Raw genomic sequence first — 6369 nt, 5'->3', positions numbered from 1 at the left:
GACCCATTTATGTACCTTAAAATCCACTTCAATACTTGTCAGTGAGCCTTTCCAGGATTCTCCATGTACCTGCTTACAAGACTTATTGCATATGCTATGTCGGGTCTAGTACAGACCATAACATTCATCAAAGAACCAACTATATTAGCATATGGGATGCTATTCATATAGGCTCTTTCGACATCAGTACTGGGATACTGATTAATACTCAGCTTGAATTAAGGGTTTGTCGGAGTCACAATTGGCTTTGAATTCGACATACCAAACCTTTCGAGAATCTTTCGTAGATATGCCTCTTGAGATAAGCATAACTTCGACTTCTTTCTATCTCTTCGAATGTCAATTCCAAGAATCATGGAAGCGGATCCCAGATCCTTCATATCTAACTCCTTATTGAGTTCAACCTTCACCCTCATTAGATCTTCGACATTGTTGCTTGCTATGAGAATATCATCCACATAAAGCAACAAAATAACAAATGAATTATCAGGTCGAAATCTGAAGTAAACAAAGTGGTCGAACTGACTTCTAATGAAACTTATGTGTGCCATGAACTTGTCGAATCTCCCATTCCACTTTCGAGGAGATTGTTTCAGCCCATATAAAGATCTCTTTAGCTTGCACACATAATCTTCCTTTCCCTTTTCGACATACCCTTCAGGTTGCCTCATCAGGATCGTTTCATCTAAATCACCATACAAGAACGCAGTCTTCACATCCATTTGTTCCAGTTCAAGGTCGAATTGTGCCACCATGGCAAGCAACATTTGAATGGACCTATGCTTCACAACAGGAGAAAACACATCATTGAAGTCGACACCTTCTTTTTGAGTGAAACCCCTTGCGACCAACCTTGCCTTGTATCTTTTCGACGTCACTCCTTCAATTCCTTCCTTAACTTTGAAAATCCATTTACAGCTGACTAACCTGGCTCCAGCAGGTTTCTTGATCAGTTCCCAAGTGTGGTTATCATGAAGAGATTTCATCTCATCATCCATGGCCTTCAGCCATTCAGTCTTATTTCGACTCCTCATAACTTCCTTATAATCTCTAGGTTCATCATCAAGAACCTCACTCGCAGAGGTTAATGCATAAGCTATAAGATCTGCATACCCAAGTCTTTGAGGTGGCTTGATGACTCTTCTTGACCTATCTCTTGACAATAGGTAGTCATCGACAGTTTCCTCAACTTCCTTAGCATCTTCTGCTTCTTCTTCGACTTCATCAGGGATATGCAATTCCGCATCAACTTGCTCCACCTCAACAGGAATCTCTACCTGTTCCAGCTTTTCTGAACTTCGACCATCATCATCATCATCATCAGTTTTCTTAAAAGCCATTTCAGCTACATTGAAAACTACATCTCGACTGGTGATACACCTCCTGTGACCTGGCTCTAGGCACAATAGCCTATAAGCTTTGACTCCTTCTGGGTATCCCATGAACATGCATTTCAGAGCTCTAGGTTCGACCTTGTCTTGCCTAATATGAGCATAGGCTACGCAGCCAAATACTCTCAGTTTGTCGAGATCTGGTGGATGTCCCGACCAAACTTCTTCAGGTGTCTTCATATCTAACGCTGTCGAAGGACATCTGTTTATCAGATATGTTGTTGTCGAAACAGCCTTAGCCCAGAACACCTTCTTTAACCCCGCACTAGTCAACATGCATCTGAATCTCTCCAAAATACACAGGGTTCACAAAATTTCAACTTTTCGACTTTTTCTCCACCAAGCAGATTTTGTTTCCCTAATTCGACCAGACCCCTTTCACTGACATGGCCCAATCTCATGTGCCAGATTTCTGTCTTTGACAACGGTTTCGTGGATGCAACATTTGTCGAACCACTTACAACTTCAGCCTCAAGGGTATACAAGCCTTGTTTCTTCACGCCTCTCAAGACTTCCTCCGACCCTTTCATGACTCTTAGGATACTTTTCTCTCCTTGGAAAATATATCCTTTCTTGTCGAATTCACCAAGAGAGTAGATTTCTCTTCAAATCAGGAACATACATGACTTCAGTCAACAACCTTATTGACTCATCATGGAGCTTGAATCTTACAGATCCAACACCTGTAATTTTGCAAGCTTTATTGTTTCCCAACAGTACTGATCCACCTCTTGATCACATAATTCCTCGAACAAGTCTTTGTTTGGAGTCATGTGCCAAGTGCAACCTGAATCCATAATACACTCCTTCCTAGAGTCATTGCTCGAAACCACAAGGACATCAGATGATTCAAAATCATCTTGAACTATGGATGCATTACCATTATCCTTACCTCCATGATCTTTGAGGCGTTCAGGATACACCTTTCTTGTGTGACCCCCCTTCTTACAATGATAGCATCGAATACCAGATGCTTCACCACTATAAGACTTCTGCTGACTTTTGCCTTTCTTCTTGTCGAACTTACCATCCTTTCGCAAGAATTTTCCTTTAACGGCCAAACCTTCACCAACAGTTGAAGGTTATGCTCTTTTTGTTCGTTGAAGTCCTTAGAATACAGGGCTGATTGAACTTCTTCAAAGGCCAGGGACTCCCTTCCGTTCAAGAGAGTTTCTTTGAAGTGAGCATGTGATCGAGGCAAAGAACACAATAGTAACAACGCTTGATCTTCATCATCGATCTTCACATCAATATTTTCAAGGTCAAGAATCAGCTTGTTGAACATATCCAACTGCTCAGCTAACACTTTGTCTTCAATCATCTTGAATGAATACAAAACTTGCTTCAGGTAGAGTCGATTTACCAGCGATTTGGTCATATACAAACTTTCAAGTTTCACCCATAACCCTGATGCCGTCGTCTCCTTTGGTACCTGTCTGAGAACCTTATCACCAAGGCTCAACAAAATTGCGCTGTGTACTTTCTCGATCATATTCGTCTTCTCCGCTGCCGTCAATTCTGCATTCATGGTTGCCTCTCCCTTCAACGCTTCCAAGCAACCCTGCTGAACCAGTAGGGCTTTCATCTTCAAGCACCACAGACCCAAATCATTCACTCCGGTGAACTTTTCAATCTCATACTTTGTTGAAGGCACCTTCTCCATGCTCACCGCACCAATTTGTTGTGAAAAACGATGTCAAGAACAAATATAATAGGGAATTAGGGAAGATAAGAAGAACACAAGGAATTGGTTATAACTGCTATTCTTTTACTTTCTCTTAAAACAAGATTACAAGTTTACAAGAATAACAAATAACCTCTCTCACCCTAAAATAGGATTTGCAACTTAACAATGATGAGAAATTAGTATGCTATTTATAATAAAACCTAACATACTAACTAATGGGCTTTTTCCACAAGGCCCATTACACAAGCCAACTTAATAAACAAGTTAACTTAACAAATTAGAGTTTAAACACTAAACCTAATTTAACATGCTAACAACTCTAGCATCTTCGACGCAAGCATGTGAACAACCTTCGAGTTCATGCTTAATCCTGTCGAACCAAAAAGCTATCCTTCGACCATACTAGAGTTCGATCCAATATTTCACAACGTCAATAGCAAATTCCACCTCGCGCTCAAGCGTTAATTCACTGATATCATCTGAAAACTTTTTTAGAAAATCACACACAATTGTCAGCTCCATCATCGTAGTTTTACTGTCGATTTTTAAAGCAACAAGCATCACTAACATATGCGTCTCATCCTTCAAGAGTGTCGGTGTGAAAATTAATTTACATGATATCATAATATCTATTCTCTCAAGTTAATAAGTGAACGTAATTAAATGTTCTTTTCTTTGCATCATAGCTTAATATAATTAGTTTTAAGATTGATGCTAATCATAGAAATGGGACCATAACAGTAGAACTGGCAGTTCCACAGTTATGATTTCTATGACATAATCCTTATTTTAACAAAAGGGTAAAAAGTACTAGTTATTTTCACGTTTTTATTCTATAATAATACAGACGTAAAAGTCAAAGTTGCTTAAAAAAGATTGATTACTAATCCTCTTAAAAAAGAAGGATTATTACTAATTCTAAAATTAAAGAAAAAAGTTATATGAATATTTAGTGATGTCCAATTCCTTAAAATTTTCACTTTCTACGAATGATTTAGAACTCTTACAATTTAATTGTTAGAATTAAGTTAATAATAATTAAATACATAAATATGTTGAATACAAACTATTATAATAAATAATTAGATGTGGAGAGATAGAAGTTAAATAAAAGCCATTTTTCGACAAAAGGAAGAATTTTTTTTTTAATATATAAATTTTTATATTGCTATAACAATTTACTAATTTTAAAATGCTACTGTTGTAGAATTATTTATTTCTTAACAAATATTCTTTTTTCTTTATAATGAATGTCAATTGAATGGGAAATATTTTTTTACAATAAATATCACATCTTCATATTTATGTAAAAAAAAATTTCTTTATTCAATTTAGGATTTTTACTAGTATTATTAAAATATTATATTTTACTTTATATTTAATATAGTCAAAACAAAACAATAATTAATAAAGTTGGTTTAATAAAATTAATCTCAATATTGTATTTTTTATTGTGTCCATTAATACTATTTTTTGTTTGTATTGAGGAAGTGTCTCTACAAACCTTAAATAATGTAGTTTTCAAGACAAAGAAAATTAGTACTACTTAAGTTATGAGTGATGTCTCTTACCGTGCGAGACTAAATTTTCTTTTTTTATTTTTCAATTATTTAGTGGGGGTAATTTTGCAGGGTTTTTGAAAAGGAGGGAGTTATTAACCTCTGTAAATTACTGCCCTAGAAAATAATTCTACGTACGGTAGTAATTTGGAACCCCCGCTAAATAGTTGAAAAACGGAAAAAAAATTGGCTTTGCAAGGTGAAACAACACCTTACTTATGTATCTATCTTTATACAAAACTTCCTTGATAAAATTCTGTAATTTAAGAAATTTTGTAATCTTAAATATATAAGGAAATTTCTTTACCCACCTCCTAACCTTCTTAGTCACCTCTGGCGAATTTACCAAAATATTCATTGTTTCGGAAATACATTTCCGAAAATGTATTTTTATTGAAAAAAAAGGTGTTTTCGGAAATGCACTTCCGAAAACACGAAAAAAAGGTGTTTTCGGAGATGCATTTTCGAAAACACCTCATTTTTTGAGTTTTCGGAGATGCATTTTCGAAAACACCCATTTTTGAGAGAGGAGTGTCTTCGGAGATGCATATCGAAATATTCCAAGACAAATTGGTCTTGGAATGTTTCGGATATACAATTCCGAAAGAATTCAAAAGGTAAATCAATACAATTAATAGGTATAAAATCCAGGTGAATCAATAAAATGAAGGTGAATCAATAAAATCAACGTGAATCAAAATTTCCTAAACAATTTTAAAGTTAAAAATTATTTTACTAACTTATATAAATCAAAAACATTTTAATTTCATAAGTAAATTTTGAATTATATAGAGTTAAATATAAAATTTAGTCATTAAATAAAATTAAGACAAAATCTTTTTTTAATTTTTTTAAACTAAATAAAAAATTATAACTCATTTTTAATTATGAATCAGAATAGAAATATATAAATATATAATAATTATTATTAATTTTGTAAGTGAAATATATAAATATATAATAATTATTATAAATTAAAATATTCATTTTTTTTAATTTTTATAATTATTATATAAATATATAAATATATTTATAATTAATATATAATAATTATTATATAAATATATAAATATATAATAATTTTTATAAATATATAATAATTATTATATAAATATATAATAATTATTATATAAATATATAAATTAAAACACTCATTTTTTTAATTTTTTTTGTAAGTATATAATAATTATTATAAATATATAAATATATAAATAAAAAATTATAACTCATTTTGTAAGTGAAATTATTTTAGTTTTATTAATTAAAATTATTTTAAATATTAAAATATGAATCAGAATATAAATATATAATAATTATTATTTATAACTCATAAATTATATTAAAATATATAATTATTATTATTCATTAATTATAAATTATAATATGTGAATTAATTAATATCCTAAAATTAATTTTTGGGATTTTTAATTTTTTTTTGTTTTTTCGGAGATGTATCTCCGAATTAATTAAAATCCAAATTTTTGGAATTTTTTCGGAAATGCACTTCCGAAGTCTGGAAAAATTTAGAAAAAAAATATTTCGGAAATGCATTTCCGAAGCGGGGTAAAGTGGGGTTTTCGCTGGGGTGACCCCATAGGGAGGTGGGTAAAGAAAAAATCATATATAAATAACTGTTTTTTTTTTTTAAAAGTGTAATCTTCAAGAGATGAATTTAGTTGATTTTTCCATAACAATTTTTATGTTAATGGAAAAACAGATTAAAAATAAATAC

Source organism: Vicia villosa, linkage group LG1, assembly GCF_029867415.1.
Source record: "Vicia villosa cultivar HV-30 ecotype Madison, WI linkage group LG1, Vvil1.0, whole genome shotgun sequence".
In the NCBI taxonomy this organism is placed as follows: domain Eukaryota; kingdom Viridiplantae; phylum Streptophyta; class Magnoliopsida; order Fabales; family Fabaceae; genus Vicia; species Vicia villosa.
Note: the sequence above shows the minus strand (reverse complement) of the source record.